General features: G+C 36.2%; 1 protein-coding gene across 2 annotated transcripts in view; it reads left to right on the top strand.

Annotated features, from left to right (window-relative positions):
- Nucleotides 1-25,554, top strand: part of NAALADL2 (N-acetylated alpha-linked acidic dipeptidase like 2) — a 1,599,429-nt gene that overhangs the window by 146,598 nt on the left and 1,427,277 nt on the right. The window contains exon 3 of one of the 2 annotated variants that reach the window (XM_081570964.1): nucleotides 15,189-15,251. The exons of the other annotated variant lie outside the window; for it this stretch is intronic. The gene's annotated coding sequence lies outside the window, so the exon portion shown is untranslated. The remainder of the gene's footprint in view (nucleotides 1-15,188; nucleotides 15,252-25,554) is intronic. 2 annotated transcript variants of the gene reach the window in all.

Genomic DNA, 25,554 nt, shown 5'->3' on the forward strand with positions numbered 1-25,554 from the left:
AAAGGCTAATAGAGTTCTGCCAAGAGAACGCACTGGTCATAGAAAACACCCTCTTCCACCAACACAAGAGAAGACTCTACACAAGGACATCACCAGATGATCGACACCGAGATCAGATTGATTATATTCTTTGCAGCTAAAGATGGAGAAGCTCTATACAGTCAGCGAAAACAAGACTGGGAGCTGACTGTGGTTTGGATCATGAACTGCTTATTGCCAAATTTAGACTGAAATTGAAGAAAGTGTATAAAACCACTAGCCCATTCAGGTATTACCTAAATCAAATCCCTTATGATTACACAGAGGAAGTGAGAAATAGGTTTAAGGGACTAGATCTGATAGACAGAGTTCCTGATGAACTATGGGTGGAGGTTCATGACATTGTTCAGGAGACAGGATTTAAGACCATCCCCAAGAAAGAGAAATGCAAAAAAGCAAAACAGCTGTCTGAGGAGGCCTTACAAATAGCTGTGAATGGACGGGAAGTGAAAAGCAAAGGAGAAAAGGAAAGATATACCCATTTAAATGCAGAGTTCCAAAGACTAGCAAGGAGAGATAAGAAAGCCTTCCTCACCCATCAGTGCAAAGAAATAGAGGAAAACATTAGAATGGGAAAGACTAGAGATCCCTTCAAGAAAATTAGAGATACCAAGGGAACATTTCATGCAAAGATGGGCTCAAGAAAGGACAGAAATTGTATGAACCTAACAGAAGCAGAAGATATCAAGAAGAGGTGGCAAGTATACACAGAAGAACTGTACAAAAAAGATCTTCACAACCCAGAAAGATAATCACGATAGTGTGATCACTCACTTAGAGTCAGACATCCTGGAATGTGAAGTCAAGTGGGCCTTTGAAAGCATCACTACGAACAAAGCTAGTGGAGGTGATGGAATTCCAGTTGAGCTATTTCAAATCCTGAAAGATGATGCTGTGAAAGGGCTGCACTCAATATGCCAGCAAATAAGGAAAACTCAACAATGGCCACAGGACTGGAAAAGTTTTCATTCCAATCCCAAAGAAAGGCAGTGCCAAAGAATGCTCAAACTACCTCACAATTGCACTCATCTCACACGCTAGTAAAATGTGCTCTGTTTACCAAATTCAACCAGTTTTTACTATGTGAGTATGATGGCCCTGGCTTACAGATCTTCCAATTGTATAAAGAAGCTAAAAATGTATGTGTGTGTCGGGAGCCACAATAGGCATTACTGACAATATGGAGGCACGGCCCCAACCCCCTCTCCTCATCCCGCAGGCACGGTCCTGGGATGAAGAAGGTAGGTCTTGTGATTCTGACTTGTCCTTTCCTGCCTCCGGTTGAGTTGGCTGGAAAGAATGTTATAGTCCATAAAGTTAACTATTAACATTTGTTCAAGGATCTTTACAAAGAATGTTCCAGGATGAGCACATAGGCTGCAGCTTGAGGCCATGGGAAACATGTTATCTGAAACCTGCCTGTAAGGGGAATGTTTATGGCAAAAGAAGTTTGCTGAGTTTAGGGGTTAGGAATAATTAAGAATAGTTAGAAGCTAAAAGTTTAAGGTATGTTGTATTATTTTACTATAGTTTATAGAGACTAGGAATTTTAGAGATACTAATAGCTAAAGAAGTCTTTTTAGGAGTTAATGAGCTCAAGCAGGATTTAGAAAGATAACAAATAAACTGAGGAATGTGGTATACAGCCCAGAGACAAACTTGAGTTACAATGTTATCACAAGGACACTTAAGAGGGAACTCTGAAGGACAACAATGATTTATGGAGACAGTAAATCTGGGTGAAGGGAAACTGAAAATGTCATACCTCTGACCTAATGCTTTTGTAAAAGTATAAAAGAAAACCTGATGCTTAAAATAAACATGCAGCCCAGTGTTTTGATCAAGAGACTGCATCATTTTCTCTGCCGACCCCGTTCATCCCTTCAGGGCGTTTCCTTGGCTGCCAGAGCTGGACTCCGGCGTGTGTGTGTGTGTGTGTGTGTGTGTGTGTATAATTTCCTGATTTTTGAAGCTTGGCAAATAACTTTTAAAAACCACTGTATGGCACAACACTTTTTGGCATATCACGTACTGATAAATTGCTTTAGGATCTTGGATTTAAAGTTTCATGTTAAAAAATATGACTTTGCTAGTAATATTGTAGGCATAGTTTATTTTGTACAAAATGATTTTAAACGCATTTTTGACTCCCAACTTTTAAAACCCATCTAAGTATAAACCAGACCCCAGGTTGACAGTTTGCATGACAAAAGCTGTTTAGAGACCATCTCTCTCTCCCTTTAACATGTCTGAGTCAATCAATCTCCTTTCCTGTGTTTCCACTTGGTGTGTTGTACTGTCCTTATTCCCCCAAACCAGTTAATTAACAAGTCTAGCTAAAATCCTCCCTAATGGCTTACGTTTCTACTCACTTGACATTCGTCTACACTAGTTGACATCCATCTCCACATCCATCTCAACTATTTAGTTGAGTCCACCATTATCTTTTATCTCATTAATGACACTGTTTTCTAACTGGTCTCTGTTCTTTTAGTCTTTCAAATCCATTCCTCACTTGAGACAAAGGAATGACCTAACTATAAGGTAAATCACAGCCCTGCTTTAGATTTTTCAAGGATTCTCCATTAACCTGAGAATAAAATCTAATCATCTTAACATGACCCATAAGGCCCTTTGGGCTTCCAGAGTGGTGCTAGTGGTAAAGAACCTGCTTGCCAATGCAGGAGACAAGAGATGCTGGTTCGATCCCTGGGTTGGGAAGATCCCCTGGAGAAGGAAATAGTAACCCACTTCAGTATTCTTGCCTGGAAAATCCCATGGACAGATGAGCCTGGTGGGCTATAGTCCATGGGGTGGCAAAGAGTCAGACATGACTGAGAGATTAACACTTTCTTTTCACTTTCACTAAGGCCTTTTATTATCTGGTCTTTGGTTACAGGTCTAACTTTATCTTTTGCCATTCCTCTTTATATTTCATGCCATAATCAGCTTGAACTCCTCAATATTTTTATTTTTTCTTCTTTCTGGGCCTTTGTAAATGTGGTCCTCCCTCCCAGGCCTCTTCCCTTTCTCTATTCTGCAGCAGTCTGCTGTGTGAAGGAGAGGATGGGTAAACCATAGGAAAGTTTAGGTCTATTCTGACTGCACTGAGTACATGGTTGTCCTAGTTGCCTTTTCAAAGACTAGAAGCCTGGTCAACTTTTTAAGAAACAGAATTAGCAGCCCTGACATAATAAGTCTCTCTGTGTTCTTTTTTTTTTCCTCTCAAGATAAAGGCTCAGTGATTTGAAATATCCAGAATATGAAAAGCTCTGACATTACAAATGTATGTCATAATTTACAAGAGTCAGCAAGTTCTCTCTCTGTGTGTCTCTGTTTGTGTCTGTCTGTCTGTCTCTGTGTCTCTTTCTCACACATAGTCACACACCCCACCCATGAGGTAGGCATATCAAACCAAATATATTAAATGAGAGTTTTATTAGAAGCAGAAATCCTGACTCAAACCAACACTTGGAGAGTATGCTCAGTATACAGATTTTCTTAAACACGGGAATAACATTTTCATACGTAGTAAGTTTTTTGTAAGACTTCGAAACATAAGATCATTCTAAAGTTTCACCATTTAGATTGAGGGGAGCTCTTGGCAAAGTTGTTGAAATGAGTGAATGATGAGTAAAAAGTGTTTTTTTTTTTCCATGTTTGTGTGTGTGTGTGTGTGTGTGTGTGTGTGTGGCGGGGCTGGTGTTTTGGTGCTTCCTGTCTTTCATTGCTCTTCTCTTTCCTTCTTGTTTTTAATATCCCTTTCAAAGAAATGCCACATACAGTGTCATTCTATATGTCCCATTGTACAATGAAATCGTTATCTTGTGTGTCTTCTACTTTGTCTTGGTATTAATAGAGTTAGTCGTTGAGTGGACTATTTTGTAGTCATATAACAGCAACCAGATGGAGAAGGCAATGGCACCCCACTCCAGTACTCTTGCCTGGAACATCCCCTGGACAGAAGAGCATGGTAGGCTGCAGCCCATGGGGTCGCTAAGAGTCTAACACGACTGAAGACTTCACTTTCACTTTTCACTTTCATGCATTGGAGAAGGAAATGGCAACCCACTCCAGTGTTCTTGCCTGGAGAATCCCAGGGACGGGGGAGCCTGGTGGGCTGCCGTCTATGGGGTTGCACAGAGTCGGACACGACTGAAGTGACTTAGCAGCTGCAGAAGCAACAGCAACCAGAAACTTAGAGATGACTAACTGAAACCAAGGGTAATCATCAGTTAAATTCATTACACCTGTAACCTGCCTTCAGTGATCAAGCTCACTTTAATCGTTCCTACAAAACTGTTGCATGTCCTTGAAGCTTCACAGAGCCTGAACAACATGTTTTGCCCGAGTTACTTTCTGGGAACTTGGAGTCAGCTGTATCTAATTGGAGCTAAAACTGGTTAGGGCCACCAGTCCTCCAACTGGGCATGCACCAATGTCTGCTCAGGGACCTTTTGATATCAAAGGGCTGAGAACTCCACCGTAACAATAATTAACTCACCTTTTTCTTATCTCTAAACACTTTTCCTTATGTTCCCCATGCCTCAGCTCGATCCCATAAATATCTAAGTTCTGTTATCGTCAGGGACGTGGATTAGAGATTTGTTCTCTCATCTCACTTCACTGCTTTGTGAATAAACATGTTCTTTGCTGCAACAGTGTGTGGCTTGCTGCTCCTTAGGTAAATGGACCTGATTCGGTAATGTAACCTTGTTAAATGATGAGACTGATGTTTAACAAACTCTCATTTGTTTTATTAAAAGTACTTAAACAATGACAGTACCAATGGAATAAATGTAGAATATCCCATGAGGAAAATTTTTACAAATCTTTTTTAAAATTAAAAAAAAAATTTTAAACTAATTAATAGGAGGATAGTTGCTTTACAATGTTGTATTAGTTTCTGTTGGTTTCTGCCATACAACAATGCATATCAATTATATTTATATATGTATATATCCTCTTCTTGAGACAAATTCTTATAGTTATAACTCATTCTGTCATTTCAGTATAATTTTGGCTTAATTTATATAAGTTTTCTGTAAAAGCAAAGATTGATGATAGTCACCTAATGGAGTGTTCTGAAATTTTTGTCTTCATCTCTTATACAAATGCACTTTGTTTAAGCTCTCCTGTAACAAAGAGGTAATAGATGTTTTAAGTTTGAAAACAGAACCTAAGACAGATGACAACAATGGAGTGACAGGAAAAAGAACTGCTCTGTGCCAGCTGGATGAACTGAAAATAGATGGAAGATAAATTCTATCTCATGGGATTTGCTGCCTACTGGAGCTAATCCCATTAACCCACCTGAGGTTTCACACTGTCTCATCTGTGAAGCAGTGTCTTTTTCCTTATTTATGACTTTGCTATTCATATATTTGCCAGGTCATTGCCAACTTGTGCTTAAATATAAAAATCTAATTATGTATCTTACTATTTTAGCAACCACAATCATATTGTTCTGTAACATTACTTTTTCTTCCTTTTAAAATTCAGTTCATGAACAAAGTAGAAAGAATCCAATAGGTATGTTACTCTCTTTCTTTTGAGGTATAAGTGATATACCATAATTGGTATAACATTATAATAGTTTCAGGTGTACAGTTTAATGATTTGTTATTGTATGTATTGCAAAAGTATCACCACGGTAAGTCAACATTTATTCACCATGCCTATTTGCAAGCATTTTTTTCTTGTGAGAAAGTTTTTTTCTTGTGAGAACTTTCAAGCTCCTAGCTACTTTCAAATATGCAATACAGTATTATTTACAATAGTCACCATGTTGTGCATCTTCCCCATGACAGTAATTTTGTAATTGAAATTTTGAAGCTTTTAACCCTGTTACCCACTCCTCCTTACCGCTGCACCTCGGGCAACCACCAACTTGTTCACTATATCCATGTGCTTTTTTTTTTTTTTTTTTGGTTTGTTTTAGTGTTTTGCTTTTAGATTCCACATATAAGTGAGATCAAATGGTACCTGTTTTCTCTTTCTGACTAATTTCAGTTAGCATAATATCTTTAAGGTCCATCCATGTTGTTGCAAATGGCAACACTTTTTTGTGTGACAACAAATCATACTCAATTTTTTTTTTTGTCTGAAAAATATTCTAGTGTATATGTGACACATTTTAATATTTGTTTATCTCTTACTGCACACTGAAGTTGTTTCCTTGTCTTGGCTATTGTAAACAGTGCTGGAGTGAACATGAGGGTACATATATATCTTTAACTTTAGTATTTTTATTTTCTTGGCATAAATGCCCAAAAGGAATTGCTGGCTAATATGGTGCTGCTGCTGCTGCTAAGTCGCGTCAGTCATGTCCGACTCTGTGCTACCTCATAGACGGCAGTCCACCAGCCTTCCCCGTCCCTGGGATTCTCCAGGCAAGAACACTGGAGTGTGTTGCCATTTCCTTCTCCAATGCATGAAAGTGAAAAGTGAAAGTGAAGTCCTTCGGTCGTGTCTGACTCTTAGCGACCCCATGGACTGCAGCCCACCAGGCTCCTCCGTCCATGGGATATTCCAGGCAAGAGTACTGGAGTGGGGTGCCATTTCCTTCTCTGGCTAATATGGTAGAGTTTTTTTTTAAATTTTTGTGTTGCTTCTATTCTGTTTTACAATTTATATTCTCACCAACAGAGCACAAATATTTGTTCCCCTTTTCCTATATCCTCACTCAGACTTATTTCTTTTTTGGTTATAACCGTTCTATTAATAACAGGTGTGAAATCATAGCTCATGGAAATTTTTCTTTCCATTTCCCTGATAGTTATGTTGAGCATCTTTTCATGTGCCTTTAGCCATTTTTATGTCTATTTTGGAAAAATGTCTATTCAGACAATTCTCTTAAGAGAAAATTACAAAAGAATTTTTTATGAATATAGATGTTCTCTTTCTTCCTGTATCGTCCATATCTATCTCTTTTTTCCCTCCTTTGAATTAAGAAAAGCTGCTTGAAATATGATCTATTTCTTTATGATTACTCCTAGTGTTACATAATTAATAGCATCATATATTAAAAACTTTGCTGGAGTATGACTTGACTACATTAAAACACAGTTGCCACTACCTCCTCATTTAATGATGAGTACATCAGATGGCATCCTAATGCTATCTTTGGTGTATCAAGGAACATATAGACAGTTCTAAAATGATGATATTTTTATGGTACTTTGGGAAAAATGGATGAAATGGCTTGAAATAAGTGAATGATGATAGGAGAGGGTGTTTAGCCTTCTTGACCCTGTGAGGCTTCCTGAGGACTGAAGGGATTGTCAAAACATACTATACCCGTAGGCAAGATAGGAAGCTATGTGGATTGAAATAATGTCTTAACAGTTGTGTACATGTAATATCTTTAGATAAAAGTGAAAAAAATCAATCTTATAGAGAGTTTGTCTTTATGACTAACCACAACTGAGTTTTTTTTTACTTTTCTAATAAGGTTTAGCACATGGTAGATAATAAATTTTGAGAAACCCAAAGTTATATAGACAGGCCATTCAAAAGATTGGATATATTTTTAACTTTTAACATATTGTTTGATACTTACATTTAAAAAAGAACAAAACCCTGAATGATAATAGTAGCTACCATTTTGAGGGCATGCACTATGAGCTCATTTAATCTTCATAACATCCTTGGAAAACAATCTGGGTTCTTATCCTCATTTTATGTCAGAGGATTTTGTTTCAGAAATTTTAAGCAAGTAATCAAAAAACTACCTGGGAGGTAGTGGAGCAAGAATTTAAACAGACTGATCTGATTCCAAAGCTTAAATAAATGTTTGTTGTGTTTGTCATGTTTGTAAGGAGGATTACTGACCTGTAACATTTGTTGAATAAATGATATTTGGATCTCATCTCTCACTTTCTACCACTTTTGGCTTATATGTCTCTGCATTCACCTCCATCTCTTATTTCGTTGTCTTCTTTGTCAGTAGTGACATTTCTCAGACAGAATGTAGGGTGTACTCACTGTGCCAGGAGACTAGCATTCCTGTGCAGACACTGAATCAGGCCTTAGCCTTAGTAGCACTGGGACCTAGAACTCCTGCTTTCAAATCCCAGCTCTGCTTCATAGAAGCCCTGTGATTTTGTATAAGCACAGTTTCTTCATAATTTTATAATGAGAGTAATAATAGTACCTGCATGATTATATGCTTGAGTATTAAATGATTTAATAAATGTATAACATGACATACTGCCTGACATACAGTAATTAATCAATATTTATTAACTATTAGTCACTTTTCATAAATTTTCTAAAGGAAATAATATTAGGGAGAAGTAAATTTTAATAAGTGAAGTTTTTAAATAGCTAACTTGTGTTTAGTGATTGCATTTTGTAACACTGAAATTTTTATTAGTCTTTTATTACTGAAATAACTAGAAGCGCATGACAATTGTTAGCATTTCTGTTCAGAATTTTGAATGTGTTGTGAAGTATTCCATGATGGAGGATGGAGTGAAAGGAAGTTGTCATGATGCTTCAGGGTACTTGTACGTAATAATTGTGTTCTATTCTACTTTCTTTTGTAGTGAAATATTGATTTCTAGGAAAGCAGTAGAAAATTGGGCACAACTGAGTTAATAAAAAAGGTCTTTCACTTTTATTTAAAAATACAATTCAGCTTTTAATTATCAAATTTGATGTGCAAACTCTTTGGTCAAAGCTATCTCTATTGTCAAGGAAATTCAATGACAAAAACTTAGGAAGAGACTTATCTGGTTGGCAGGTTCTAAAGAATCTGTCCTAATGTAGGGAGGAATTTGCATGGATATTGTAGAACAATGGTTAGCAAAAACATCTATCCTATTTCATTGAAATTACAGTCAAGTATAAGTATTTTGGGTGTTCTGGGAATTCAGGGTATATCTACAAAAAAAATTCCACCTGGCCTCCATCCTTTTCATGCCTTCTATTTCATATTGAAAATGGGATGCATAACTTCTAAATGATGAACCTCACTGGGAATTGACAAGTTATGCCCCCCAGACCACAGCTGGTTCTCAGCTCCAGCTGTTTTCAAAAAAAAGTTTTATTGGAACATATGCAACCATGCAAATTTGTTTACATATTATGACTTCACCTTGCAGCAGTAAAACTGAATAGTCACAACAGAGACCATATATTCAGCAAAGTGAAGAATATTTATGATCTGGACCTTTACAGGAAAAAAAGTTTGCTAATCTCTAAAGCAGATATATTTAAATACACCCATGAGAGCTTATTCCAACTTGATATTTCATACTTTCTCTTCAGAGAAGATTACCTCTCCTCACTAGGTTTTCTGAAGAGCATCAATAGTATGGATTAAATATGACTACAGTTTCATGTGTTAGTCTTTTCCTTTCCTTTAGATTATAAACACTGATAGCATGCTTAGATTTATAGAAATAACCTTATATAAATTACAAATTATCACAAACAGAAAATGTGACTTTTAAAATATTGAATAGTACAACTGATTCATCTCTTGTATGATCACCTTATTTTGTGAAATGACAAATTTGTTGAAGTAATTGAAATTAAGCACGTTGACTTATAGTTCATGAGACTTGAAAAAAGACAAGACTATCGGTATTAAAAAGCTTTAAAACAAACAGGCTATCATGAAATTAGTTAATTCCCATTAGTGTCATTAAAGATCTATTTATTGATGTTTGAGTTTATTTAGCCTTGTTTTTGTATACATGGTATGTTTCTTAACATTCTTCACCAATTTTCATCACATTCTCTCTCACTTTTGCTCATTGAGTTCTAGCCTTTTTAGTCATTTACATGACTTTCTGTATATTTTTTGGATTATTAGTGTTCTCTTAATGTAGAGTCCAAAATTGAGATCAGCTCTCAAAAAGTACTCTGATAGCTGCAAGAGTGATAGTGGGATTAATCTCTAACCCATCTTCTTATAAAGAGGTGTGGTCAATCATCATTATCATCAGCAAATAAAATCCATGTAAAAGCCACCCCCCTAAAGTCTCCTTTCTCTTTTTTAAAGTAAATTCAAATAAATACTGGTAGTGCTAGGAGAAGAATCCAGTGAGAGAATTCTCTGTAAGGATTTTAGAACTTCCTATAGTGCATTTGCAGGTGAGGACAGTTTACCTGCTCTGGGGAGATGATGCTGATTATTTAAAAAATCAGAAATAAAATAAGAAACTACTAAACATAATGATTTATTTGATTTATTTGCTTTTTGGTAAACTTGATTCTGTTTTGTAACCTTTGAAACATGGATTTTATGGGTGACTATTAAAATTTACACTCCCTCTAGACTGTGTTGTTAATCATTATTGCTTTGCTGGGCTTTAGGATTACCTGTCTGCATTGCAATGCAACTTCCTTAATATTTACAATCGAAATACCAATGGTTCTTAAGACATCTCATATATTTCTATGAATGAAATGGAAGTCACAAGAAATAAAGACTTGCCGTCAGAAATAAACTTCAAAATATTAAATTCCTCTTAAAAATCTGTAGAACTTTTTAAGACCAATGTTGATTTTTATACTTCTGAAATATCCAATCCTAATGGTTGTATATCTGATACCAGTGGTTGTATTTTAGTGCTTCAAAAGATAAATGAATTCATTATCTAAGGATAGTTATGGTATAAATAAAAACAACAAACAATAGGTGCTTCATTTATAATTTAGTTCAGTGCACCATTTATTAAGCCTCTACTTTGTGAAAGTCCCTGAAGAGATGATGTCAGGTACTTATCTTTGGAGGAGGAGGATTGAAGACAGACACAAGCACCTATGATACTTTAGACCATGCAGATCTATTGCTATGACTTTAGAAGCTCCCATCTTTTGCAGAGAGCAAAAGATACCAGAAATGGATCTTGGAGCTCCCAGATGATATTTAGGAAAATATTCTACACTTTGGGGAATATTTCTTACTCTTATTATCTAGTAGCAGTTGTCAAAGAACTGTGTTAAGACAAGGGCTTGAGGGGTGGAAGCTATCCTGTATCTTCTACAAAGCAGTAAGTGATCTGGAGATACAAATTTGACCCTGAACTAAAGTCATCCATGAGATTTTCAGCTCTGCCAAATTCTTAGCATTATTGAGACATTGGTCTTATTCATATTTTTGGTAGGGACTTCCCTGGTATACTGCTCAGTGGTAAAGAATTGGCCTGCCAATGCCGGGGACACAGATTCTATCCGTGATCTGAGAAGATCCCACGTGCTGTGGAGCAACTAAGCTCATGTTCCACAACCACTGAGCCTGCGCTCTAGAGCATGGGAGCCGCACACCTAAAGCCTACGTTCTGCAATGAGAGAAGCCACCGCAAGTAGAATCCTGAGCACCTTAACAAAGAGTGGCTCCTGTTTGCCATAACTAGAGAAAATCTGTGCAAAACAACAGAGACCTAGTGCAGCCGAGATTAAATAAATAAAAATAATGAAAAAAAAATTTGGGGTAGAAAAGGAAAATTGCATACAGAGCTTGCTTAAATTTGGGAGTTAGCAGGGACAAAGACTTTTTTGGAGGAGCTCGCCCACCGGAATCAAATTCATTTATTGAGTTCTGTTATGATTCAAAGAGTAAAAGGCAGCATTGATCTCAGGAGCTCACAGAATAGTGAGAGAGATAAAATATTGAGGTTTTCCAAGCCACTGAGGGAAAATTGGCTTGAGTAACTGTTTTACACTCAAATCTCTTCTGGGGAGGGGAATGTTCTCAGAGTTTCTGCCTTTTTTTCCAGAACTCTTTTTCTGCTTCGTGGAACCCACTTTGTTTCAGCCTTTTACATTCACTTGGCCCTGCACCAAAATTATATCCCCTATTGGCTTTCACAATAAATCCATCATATTAAACATGCCATGACAGTTTGTACATTACAGATTTGGTGGGTTATGTAGGAAGAATCCATTATCATGGAGCCTCCCATCAGGTCCACTTCCTATTTTCCCCTGTATGATCATCTCTGCTGGCTCCCAAAAGCTAAGACTCCTAATACATGATACTGTCTTCTTTATCTACCAAATACCACCTGCTAAGGGTAGTCTAATATTTTCCCCACTTCCCACAAAAGTTCTGGTGATTTTTTTTATTGTCACATAAGTATTACAGAAATTGCAGATGGGGTGGAGAGAGAGAAAGCAACACAAAAGAACTTAGAGAGTTTGGAAGAAATCAGGTTTTAAAGTGGCAGACTGGAGCATGTGATACAGCCTGTGCCACTTTAAATCTCCATTGTAGATCTTGGAACAAATTCCTTTTAATCTCATTCCAACTGTGTGGTTGACAGTAAAGTGTCTTTCCAAAGTATTCCCAGTATTCTCTGTAGTTAGGAAATAACTGCTCTAGTAAAAGGATAAAATTATAAAATGTGGATCTTTGATAGTAAGATCTACTACTTGAAAGAAATGCAAGTTATGCATAGAATCAATTATAAGGAGAAGCACAGTTATTAGGAAATGATGGGGTTATTGTGATTAGATATTTAAAAAACTCATATTCTTTATTTTAAGCACCAGATCATTGGCAACAATTTTAAAAATGCAAATACCTGTATATATTTATATACATGATGTGGAAAAATATATTTAATATTGTACATTGTATGTATATAAAGATTAGAACAAATTAGTACTGCTGAAAAATATTTGAGTGACAGGATCCATATTAAATTTCTTATGTATATTACAACACAATGTTTCTTAGTAAAAATAAGTGCTATAAAGCCACTTCAATAAAACTGACACTATTTAGTTTTTAACAAAAATTGATATTTTTCACCAGTTGGTTTAGTTCATAAAGGATTTATAAGTATAAATAAAGACATCTTTGAGCTAAACTTAAACTTGGGATATAGATTTTTTCTTATTTAATATTTTTTTGGGTGCTGTGTAAAAATAAAAGTACTTTGATGCTATTTGAATTTATTTTACATAGTAATTCCAGAAGTTGGACAAAGTAATTCAGCAGCTGAATGACATTGTCACAGAGTCTGTTTCTACCCTTCTGCTCTGCCATTCTCAAGACGTTAGCTATGTCCTAATATTAACTTTCTTCATGCTTTCAAGATGAGTAAAGTGGTTCTAGGAATCATATCCATATACAACAGCAGAAAAAAAAAACATTTTGTTAGGAGGGTGGAAAACTTTGCTCGAACCCCCAAAATACCTTTCCTCCCATCTTGTTGACTAGATATGGGTAACATATATACCCTTAAATCAGTTCCTGGCAAAGGAAATGGGTTCACTATGATTGGCTGAGTCTAATCAGAGTTGTCTTGAACCTGGGCATAATCAACCTCCCCAGAGCTGTTTGGGAAAAAAAATATAGACACCTAAGATGAATCAGGGCTCTAAAAAAGAGAAAGCAGTGGGTGGGAAGCCAGTAGTGTCTGTTGGAGAAACAGAGCATCAGGGTGGTTCTAAACCCTAGCTGCACATTAGAATTACCTGGAAAGCCTTTTAAAAAATATGTTGATTTACTTGTGTTGGCTTGCAGATAGATATTAACATTTTACAAAAATGTTCCTGGTAATTTTAATGTATAGCTAAGTTTGAGAACCACTCTACTAGGTAATTGAGGATAGAATAAGGAAACAAAAACCTTCATGAGTCTGCACATGTTTAGCTGCTCAAGCAGTTTTCCATCTCTACTGAGCAGTACCTGAAGTTACCAGTGACCATCAGAGTAAGGTTACCAACACAAATCTTAGACCACAGTTAATCTGCCAACCTGAGATGATGTTCTCTGCCATGGTCAGTGAACATTTTCCAAGAATGCACGATGTTTGGGTACTTAAATACCCAGACAGCCTTCGTAGCCAAGCTGAGATGGTGTTTTATGTAAAGGTAGGAACATTAGTTCCATTTTTGTGATGAGAGAGCTGAGTTGCACAGAGGGAAGAGATAGAACTAAAGGTTTTATCTTAGAATTCTTACAGCCAGGGTTTCCTCCTTCCACTTATTTATTGTTGCTACTTTTGTTGTTATATTTGAGAGAGATGTCATTTGTTTTGGTCAAAGTAAAACCTTGTAATTATAATAACTATCCTTTACTAACAACATATTATGAGCCAAGAACTTGTGCTAAGTGCTTTATTCCTGCCCCAACATTTATTTAATCATTACAGAAATCGCATGCAGTCAATAGTAACAACTCTACTTCATAGAAAAGCAAATTGGAACCCAGAAAGTTTGTTACTTCTCTGAGGTTTCTTATTTAGTTCATTTCTCTGTGATCTAGAATTTGAACCCATAATGCAGTGAAATGCCAAAATATGTTTTGCTATGCATAAAGATTTGATTTTGTGCAGCTTATCAGTTCAGTAAATATCTATTGGTTGACTAATAGGTGATAGATGCTGGGCTACCCTGGGTTAGATCGCATTTTCCTTGCACAGTGTAATTTACATTTTTTAAAGAAATGGGTTTAGGACAGTTACTTTGCGCCAAACACTTAATATATGATCAAAGAACAATTGAATGAATACATGAAGTGGAATCTTTAGACTGCTTAATTTGGAGTTGCTCAAATTTTTAAGACTGGTGAAATTACCTTGGCAATAATTTCCTTTTCCAGAGGAACTTATTAAAACATAGAAAGTAAAGTCTTTAAAGATATATCTTATATTGTACTCTGTGATATTTCCAAACAAATATTGAGTTACTTGAAAGTGCGTCTTGAGTTGTTCAATCACACACCATATTACTGTTTTTGATAAAATAGTACTCTTTTAACAAAAGACATAATTGGTCTATATCGCTGACATTTATTTAGATACTTGCTTTAGAATGTTTTCTTCTAATTGAAAGATAAGAGGAAAATAAACTGAACAATGACTATTAAGGACTGACTGGTTAAGTTTTCACAGAGATAACATTTTCCAAATTACTGAGTTATGATATTGAAAATGAAGGGCAGGCTCCTTGTTGGGAAAAGTATTAGAATAGCCCTAATGCAGAATCTCATTAAGGCAACTGTCAAGATTCTTGTACTTTACCATCACCTCCCCTCTTCTGTAAGAAGGAACTGTCATTTTGAGGGAGTGTACTGTCAAAGAGCCATTTACAAATAAATGAAAAATGTCACAATTGATTTCACTCCTTCCAGAATACTGTGTGTCAGCTTTGTCATAAACTCTCTTTGTTACTCTCTGTTTTAGATCTCCCAGCTGGACATTGGAAATAGCTTTTGATGGTTTAGGGCCTCTTTCTCTTGACCTCAGGTAAGCCCTCTATTGGTGACATTTTATAAATATTTGTAAAATGGTTTGAGGAGTTGAGAGTATAAAAACCTTTTTCACCTCTTTCTCTCTGTAACGGCTGTTTTTGTCAGAAAGCATTTCGATGTCAATATTGTTTGCTTGCATTTTTGGACGTTAGAGAGACTTATTTTGTGCCATACAGAGTATCATAAAATTATGCGACTATAATTCACATTCTCTTTCCTAATGCAATAATTTGTTATTATCATGCTTTATGTAATAATAATGCCAATAACAACTACTTGGACAAAAGACATGTGATTATGCTTCTGCTATATCTTGAAATAGATGTCCAAATTTTTATCCCTCTTTCTTTCTAATATTATCTTGGATACATTCTTTCAAATGACTTATATATAACATTGTTGATACACATTCTTTATTGCCATCACCATAAACTGGTCCTTTGGCACTATTGCTGTCATGCTGACATTAGTGAGGACTTAACTATGAGCTATGCTGTACTATGTACAGCTGAACACTATGCTGTACAATTATATGTTTAGCTTATATAAATGTATCACACTGATTTTTGAATCCTAAGTTAATATAGATTTGAAAAAAAGCAACTAATTAGAAATTGCTAGCAGTTGTTATTTTCATTGTGGATATTAAAGGAAAGTAAATCTTTATATAATTATACTTTAAGAGATTTTAATCAGTATATTTAGTTATACATCATGGATCATTTGGGATTATTTAGCTTTCTACCTCTGGAGGAGGAAATAGCAACTTATTCCAGTAGTCTTGCCTGGAAAAATCCCATGAACAAGGAGCCTTGTGAGCTACAATCCATGGGGTTGCAAAGAGTCAGACATGACTGAGCATGCATGCATGCATGCTTGTAGCTTTCTACTTGAAAAATAATAGAATGGATAATTTAGCAATATTCTGTTTCTCTTGTAAAACAGAAGTTGAAGCTATTCACTCATTCATGCAACAAACATTTATTGAGCACCTACTAAGCGTGAGCTACTTACACTGAGGACATAATGGTGAAGAACAAGTATCTTTTTCTCAGGGACTTACAGACCAGTGGCAATCAGTCAAGAAAATAGGCAAGTACAGCATCATGTGATGTTGTGAAAACAGTATAGGTAAGCATGGGGTACAAAGTGAGGAATAAAGTGGACATCTAAGTCGGGCTAGAGATAAATTCTTAAGGACAAATGTGTCAGATATGTGGAAGATATTAAATTTTGGTTACAAAATATTTATGGTATCTGAAGTATAGTGTTTAAGATAGGGAGGTATGTCTAAAGAATTCAGGAAGGGATACATCAAGAATGTCCTTCTGAACCACGTCAAGGAATTCAGACATAATTCTGAATGGTAGCAGTTAAATTGGAAAGACTTCATCTGATACTGAACATTATCTTCAAATCAGGCTGGCCAGATTCTCACAAGGCCAGCTTCCTATATGTAATAACCAGGAAGGTGAGCCATTCTTTCTCCTTTATACTTATATAAATAGAATATACTTCCTAGATATAAAGTCTTTGTGAGCAAGGACTTAGACTGATGCATCTTGTTTTCCCAGGATCTATTGCAGTACTTTGCACATAGCAGGCTCTCAGTGTTCACAGTGTGTGATGACAGGATCAAATGTAAAACTCTGGGGAATGGGTAGGTTGACCCAACAGAGGGTCCCCACAAAGACTGACTACTGAAACCCATATATTCCTTTTTCTTTGATCAGTTGTCTCAAATGGCAAAATTTATCTATGCATCTACTCTTGATTTTTAGATTTATAGTAAGGGGACTCCATCAAAATCAATATGACTTATAATTGAAAAAATAATGTACCAACTTGTAAATAAAAATTATATGTCCTCATAAATTCTCTTTGAAAACATGAAAAAAGTTTTGGAGAAAATTAAGTGAAAAAAATGATTTTCAGCAAAAAAAGAAATCAATATATCCAAGTTTTATTTAACTCCAGAAAATTATATAGTCAAAACACATTATAAAACTTTCTTTTATAATGAGAAAGAGATGAAATGGTAACTGTCATTAATCATAAATTAATGGGTTCAGTTATAATAGTAAATTCTGTATTTTGTACCATTGTAAAGTCCTATATTCTAGAGACTTTGCTTTGACCAGCTTTTCTGGGGTTATTCCTTTAAAATATGCTGTCCTATTGTCCACTCTAGTAGTCTTGCCTAGAGAATTCCATGGACAAAGAAGCATGGTGGACTACAGTCTATGGGGTTGCAAAAAGTCAGACATGACTGAGCAACTAACACTGCTGCACTGGTCACCTTGCTGCCAGATTGTCCTTGAAACCATTTGTGAATCTTTTTGGTATAGCCACAAAAAAGTTCTGGAAGGACTAAGACACTCACTCAAGGCTGCACAGAGTAGGATATCAGCTCTCATGTTTTTTTAGTGGCCTAAGAATAGACATAAACTGGAAGTTTCAATAAACTCAGTAATTTGGGTAAGACATTTAAAATTTTTTTCAAATGAAAATAAGTTTTAAAAATATGAAGTCTAACTGTATAACATATTTAAGAAATAAAGAAAATATGAACTAGAATGCCAGTTTGCACACAGAATCTGTCCACCTCCCATAGGGTAATGTTAACATTTTGCAAAGTGAAGATGAGGTAGTTCTCAAAGAAATGCTGCCTAATGTTTTGGAAAAATAGACATTTCTCTGGCTTGCTGTTACTCAGAATACAGGTTAAGAATAGCCAAATTAAAGAAAGTCTAATGAAAGTAGAAAAGAGGTATAAAATAGAGCAGTAGAACTGGAGAATGTTGAGAAGGATCAGGAAATACCACCCCCAAAATAGTCTTCTTTGACATAAAAATGGTTTTTTTTTGTCCCTAGTCTTTATTTTTTTATTTTTTACAATTTTTATTGAAGTATATTTGATTTACAATTCTGTTATAGTAGTTTTAGATGTACTCCAAAGTGAATCATATATCCACTATTTTTTTTTTTTTAAGATTCTTTTCCCATATAGGCCAATATAGGGTATTGAGTTCCCTGTGCTATACAGCAGGTTCTTATTAGTTTTCTATTTTCATACAGTAATGTGTATATGTCAATACTTTGGAATTGGGCATCACAATGATTTTGAATTGACTGCATTTATGTTTTGAGATTCCTTATTTGCCTAAAAGCAGAGTCTCCTCAAAGATCTCAGAAGTCACTAAATCTTCTGCAGAGAAACTGTAATCTTCTCACCATATCCACACAAACTTTGTTACAAGACTGGCATATCCCCCATAGATTTGTCTAAGATCTTTGGTATTGTTTCAGTGTGTCATTTACTTTTCTGTAAGTGCCTTTCCTCCCCATTCCCTCCCCCTAGTGAATTAGGTATAAAGTGAAGTGAAGTGAAAGTCGCTGAGTTGTGTCCAACTCTTTGCGACCCCATGGACTGTATAGTCCATGGAATTCTCCAGGCCAGAATATTGGAGAGGGTAGCCTTTCCCTTCTCCAGGGGATCGTCCCAACCCAGGGATTGAACCCAGGTCTCCCACATTGCAGGCAGATTATTTACCAGCTGAGCCACAAGGGAAGCCCTTCGGACCCCGAATTCCAACCATTCCTTTGAGGTATTCATTGCTGAGTGCTCCCTTGTGTATGCTCTATGCACATGAAAATGAATTTGTTTTTCTCTCATTCATCTGTCTTTCATCAGCCTAATTTATAGGACCAAGCCAATTAACCTAAGATGGGGAGAGGAAAAAAAAAGTTTCCTCCCTAATAACTGACTACTTAGGGTTCAATAACACACAGTCACACTGAGTGCTAACGACTTCACTTTGGAACAGTCACTGTAGGAACTTGCTTCTCATATTAACGTCACTTGATCTAAACTGACTCTTAGTATCTGATCTCAGTTTAGCAGCCCCACCTCTAGGCTAAACCTGGTCCAGGTGAAATGATACTAATGAAGAGATCAAAGCTGAACCACAGAGAGATTCTAATTGTCCTTATAATCCTGCTAAAGGATTTTAGCAAAAATACGACCAGCTGTCTTTAACAGCAAGTATGTTTTCTAATTGTGAAATGAAAACTTGATTACTTCCTTTAAAGTAAGCAAGTACCATTCCTAAATCCTTCAAGAGCACCTTTTAACAGCAAATTTCTAATAGATAAGACAAAAATGATTGTTTTCTTTACCGTGACAAGAGCTCAAACATATCAGAAGCACCACTAACTCCTTTATATATTTAGGGTAGGAACATGAATCAAAAGTTCATAAAATAGGCTTTCTTCTAGTAAGAGAAAGAAATTTTTTAAAAAAGAGAGAGAGGCAGACGATATGGCCAGGCCAGCCAGTGGGATGTGTAAACAACTGTGAGCTGGACAATTGGTGGAGGGTTGGCCCTGGCCGGGCCAGGTGGTGGGAACAGTGTGAGGCGCTGGCTGCTTTGTTTCAGGGTCATTTCTTGTGCTTATTCTGTCTGTTGGTTTCCTTTTTTTTCGTCCACCTTCTGACTTGGACAGCACCTGTTCTGTACCATTACCTTGGCAGGCAGCTTTCATGTACATTTTAACAAATTATCTGTGCCAAATGCTCTCCTTAAGTTACCAAAGGCAATTGTTAAAATAACTTGCAGAGCAAGTGAGACAAAAAACAGTTTTCTATGAAGACTAGGTAGTCAGGTATACTACTGGCAGGAAGACTGCTTGTGAAATTTACACACAGCATTTGAAGCTGGCTTGTTGTTGAGAGAAATGTTAATTGTTTTTAATTGTCTGAAAAAAGGGGTATAAATCTCCTCCATTCTGTTGCTGTTTCTTGGATGTCTATTCATGCTAACATGCCCAATTTGGTTTCCCTTTTTCTTTAATATAACTCTGCAAATATCCAGGAACTGAGACAAAAACAGTTCTTTTTACATTAGGACATTGCCTTTTCTCAGCAATACAGTGTGGCTTATGCTGACCTGTTGCCTGGAGACTAGGGACTTTACATGTGGGTTTTCTTAATGATAGTTATTTTGAAAATTTTCTATAGAAAATTTGATAGAATTTTTTTCTTTGTAGCTGCACTCATTTATGTACCTTTTGCCTTATGGAGATGGAAGGGGAGAATCAAAACATCCATTAAAATTGGAATAATACAGTTTTAGGTGGGACACATAGTCCTACTAGAAGTAAGATTTTGCACATAGAAGAACCAAAGCTTTTCTCACATTTTTTTTTAATCTTCCCATATCTCTTTTCTTTAACCCTAAACTTACTGGATGTTTAGTCCTAAAATATTAACACTCAGATAACATAAATTTCAAAGTAAATTTTTCAGAGGTCTATTATGCCACACTCCACTTTCCATTTAATTTTAAAGCCATTTAATTTTAATTGGAAATGAAGTAAGATATCTATTATGAAGAGAATTTAGTGATGAATTTTGGTAACAGCTTATTTTTGATCACCATGTAGCTGAATCAATATTTTATAAAATTTTAAAATTCTGACTTTTTTTCTAAATTAGAAAATTGAAATATGTGACAGAACAACTAAAGTACAGATTCACCTCAGAAACATGAAAGGTAATGGTTAAATAACATAAAGGCTAATAGTCAAGGGATCTCACAGCTGTAAAATTACAATATGTTTATTTACTATACTTAAAGTGGGTTAATCAATCAACCATTCAACATATCTAGAGTGTGAAGGGTGTGTACAAAAATGCACCGAGTGCTATAAAATACACAATTTTAAACAATCCAAAAATGTTACTGGGCTTCATTTATGATTTTAATTATTCTAGAATATAGAGGAGTTCAGTGTTTCCTGCTATGGAAGTTTGTAATTATAGGAAAACAGAATAGGCAGCAAAAATATAATACAGAAATAGAGAATAGAAACATACTTAAATAGATGTTAATTATGAGGTGAAGATGATGTGAGAGTCATTAGAAAAGGGTTAAATCTGTGCGCTCTGGAATTTTGAGAGAAGGTGTTTTAGAGGCACACTATGGTTTGAGCTGTATTGTAACAGATGAAAACTGGGTAACGAATTTGTAGAGAAATAGAAATTTTTGTCTGGGGGAGTGGGGTGACCAAGTAGTGTAAACCACAAAGGCAGTCAGTAGTTTTGCAGTTAACATGAGGGAGAATGGCAGTGCAGGAAGGAGACATTAGCGACTGGCACAGAGTATATGTCCTGGGAACTTACTGTATGTGAGGAGAAGAAGTCAAAGAAGGGCCTTCAAAGCCAGGCAGTGTGCTTACAGTGAGGCAGTGGACTGCTTAGGTTCTTGGACTGGAAGTCCTGTTATGAAGATAGGATCTTATGCGGAATGAGCCTGAGCGGGGACTAGAGGCAGGATGTCTGGTTGGGAGGGAGTTGTGGACATCTATGCACAAGAGAAGCAGGCTGAATTAGGGTATTGATAGGGGAGTGAATGAAGAAATACAGTGGAAGTAATTAAGCCATATTTTACTGATATTTATTTACAAATATAGTACAACAATTACCATGTTCCAGAGACAGTAATTAACAATCAGGTTAAATTACTTTGATTACTTCTACATTTAATGAAAAACGTTTTCAGAAAGCTTCTTTCTACAATGTTTTATAGCCACTCTATGTAGTTACTCATTTCCTGATCCTCTGTTCTTCCCTTCTTTGACATCTCTCACCATTTTTCTTTGTCCTCTTCCACTTTCTCTCCTAAATAAACAAAAACTTAGGTGCACTCTATTAGGTTAACTAAATAAATTAATCATCATTTTATATAAGTATTATCTAAATATAGTTTAAACAGCATATGAGCTTAAAATATAAAAATAGCAACCTTCAAATATTTCTTTCCAGGCTGTGCCAGAGACAATGGTTTTCAGCTGTTCTTTTTTTTCTTTTTCTGAAGTTTAAGTAGTTATTTCTTGATTATAAACAGTTGATACTATCTGATGACTTCTTGTTTTGTTGATTGAGAATTAATTTTTCTAAGATTTCATACCCAGCCATCCAAAATATCATCCCTTTTTAAAAAATTACAAAGTTATATCACAATTATTAATCAAATTGTCTTTACATTAGTAATAATAAGTGAATATCATTTACTTCTAAACCAAGACATATATTATGATATTTTTCTTTTGCATATTTCTAAACATTAACCTCTTTGCTTTTTTGTTTGCTTAATTTGTATATATCTATTGCTATTCATTCCCAAATGTTCTATAAAAGATCTATTAAATGGCTATTAATAACATTTTTCAATAATTTTTTTGTTCTTCTCAGAAAAGTTTGGCCTTGAGTGGCTTCATTTTTAGAGACAAATAGAGGCTAGATTAAAGCATTTAGTTCTCACCTTAGGATGCGAGAAAAACCAAAGAATCTAAAGGAAACTAGGGAGTATTCTTCTGAAATAGTAATGAAATAAACTCCTCTTAAGCTTGATGCAAGAGAGAGAAAAGTTAACATTAAAGAAGAGGAAAGATTCAAATGAAACTCATAAAATACTCTATTGGCTACATTGAAGTTTTTCTGATTTTGGCATGGAGATATTCCTATTGATCAATTGTGGCCATTGTTTCTACGCCTGGTACAGCTGTCATTCTGGGATATTTCCTTCTTTTTTGTATTAGGATGTGGTCACTTAGTTCAGTTGCTAAGGTGTGTCTGACTCTTTGCCACCTCATGGACTGCAGCACGCCAGGCTTCCCTGTCCATCACAAACTCCCAGAGCTTGCTCAAACTCATGTCCATTGAGTCGGTGATACCATCCAACCATCTCACCTCTGTCGTCCCCTTCCCTTCCCACCTTCAATCTTTCCCAGCATCATGGGCTTTTCCAATGAGTCACTTCTTCACATCAGGTAGCCAAAGTATTAGAGCTTCAGCATCAGTCCTTCCAATGAATATTCAGGACTGATTTCCTTAGAATTGACTGGTTGGATATCCTTGCTATCCAAGGAACTCTCAAGAATCTTGTCCAACACCACAGTTCAAAAGTATCAATTCTTTGGTGCTCAGCTTTTTTTATAGTCCAACTCTCACATCCGTACATGACTACTGGAAAAACCATAGCTTTGACTATATGGACCTTTGTTGGCAAAGTAATGTCTCTGCTTTTGAATATGCTGTCTAGGTTGGTCAGGGCTTTTCTTCCAAGGAGTAAGCGTCTTTTAATTTCATGGTTGTAATCACAATCTGCAGTGATTTTGGAGCCCAAGAAAATAAAGACTGTCACTGTTTCCATTGTTTCCCCATCTATTTGCCATTAAGTGTTGGGACTGGATGCTATGATCTTAGTTTTTTGAATGTTGAGCTTTAAATCCACTTTTACACTCCCTTTCACTTTCATCAAGAGGCTCTTTAGTTCTTCACTTTCTGCCATAAGGGTGATGTCATCTGTGTATCTGAGGTTATTGTTATTTCTCCCAGCAAACTTGATTCTACCTTGTGTTTCATCCAGTCTGGCATTTCGCATGATGTACTCTGCATATAAGTTTAAAAAGCAGGGTGACAATATACAGCCTTGAAGTACTTCTTTCCCGATTTGGAACCAGTCCATGGTTCCATGTCCAGTTCTAACTGTTGCTTCTTGACCTGCATACAGATTTCTGAGGAGGCAGATCAGGTGGTCTGGTATTCCCATCTCTTTAAGAATTTTCCACAGTTTGTTGTGATCCACATAGTCAAAGGCTTTGGCATAGTCAATAAAGCAGAAGTAGATGTTTTTCTGGAGCTCTTGTTTTTTCGATGATCCAGCATATGTTGGCAATTTGACTTCTGGTTCCTTTGCCTTTTCTAAATCCAGCTTGAACATCTGGAAATTCATGGTTCATGTACTGTTGAAGCCTGGCTTGGAGAATTTTGAGCATTACTTTGCTAGCGTGGGAGATGAGTGCAATTGTGTGGTAATTTGAGCATTCTTTGGCATTGCCATCTTTGGGATTAGAATGAAAACTGACCTTTTCCAGTCCTGTGGCCACTGCTGAGTTTTCCAAATTTGCTGGCATATTGAGTGCAGCACTTTCACTGCATCTTTCAGGATTTGAAATAACTCAACTGGAATTCCATCACCTCCACTAGCTGTGTTCTTAGTGTTGTTTCCTAAGGCCCACTTGACTTCGCATTCCAGGATGTCTGGCTCTAGGTGAGTGATCACACCATTGTGATCATCTGAGTCATGAAGATCTTTTTTGTACAGTTCTTCTGTGTATTCTTGCCACCTCTTCTTAATATCTTCTGCTTCTGTTAGGTCCCTACCATTTCTGTCCTTTATTGAGGCCATCTTTGCATGAAATATTTCCTTGGTATCTCTGACTTTCTTGAAGAGATCTCTAGTCTTTTCCATTCTATTGTTTTCCTCTATTTCTTTGCACTGATCACTGAGGAAGGCAGTGGTCAATTAGGATGTGGTATATGCATCTAATTTCTGCCTCCAGTGATTTTCTAAGAAATGGTGCCTGGGAAAGTCTTTTGTCTCCTCATAAGCTAGACATGTTTTACTCTCTCCTTCTGCTTGACTGATGGTTTGGATGATCATAGGCTGCTTCCTCTCAGAGTTCTGAAACCTCTACTTGTAGTCTTTCTGAAGTCAGAGGCCTAGTACTCTAGTAGTAGGTGCTTTTTTTTGTAAGAAATTTTTGATGTCTGTATTGGACATCTGTATGCCTTTTCAAGGGCTTCCCAGGTGGCTCTAGTGGTAAAGAACCTCCCTGTAAATGCAGGAGTCATAAAAGATGTGGGTTCGACCCCTGAGTCAGGAAGATCCCTGGAGGTGGAAATGGCAACCCACTCCAGTTCTTGTGTGGAGAATCCCATGGACAGAGGAGCCTGGTGGGTTGTAGTCCATAGGGTACCCAAGAGTTGGACATGACTGAAGCAACTATGCATGCATGCATATGCCTTTTCAATCTGAATTTTCAGTTTAGCAATTTTCTTATTGTTATTGTAATTTACTCTGATTTTCTTTCCTCTTTATTTCAGTGACATTTATTGAAAAACAGTTATGGCTATTCTGGATTAATTCTCTGTCTTTTTTTCTTCTGTTACTTTCCATTTCTTTTCGTCTCTGGTGCTTTCTTTGATTTTGTCTTTTTTATTATTTTCTTAACTTTTAGGGACTGTATTCTGTGACTGTTCCTATTTTATGGCATTCTGTTCCTGTTTTATGCTACACTATATTAATTTTATTTTGTTGAAATATTTCTCACTCTGCACAGTCTGTTTCCTCCTGGTTCTTTTTTTTCTTTGCTGTCTGTTTTTATGTTGGAAGCATTCTTTACATATTTAAAATCCTTATACATCTATTTTAAGAATAAATAGTAAAAGC

Source organism: Giraffa tippelskirchi, chromosome 2 (genome assembly GCF_054371585.1).
Source record: "Giraffa tippelskirchi isolate mGirTip1 chromosome 2, T2T-mGirTip1v1.2.pri, whole genome shotgun sequence".
NCBI lineage: Eukaryota > Metazoa > Chordata > Mammalia > Artiodactyla > Giraffidae > Giraffa > Giraffa tippelskirchi.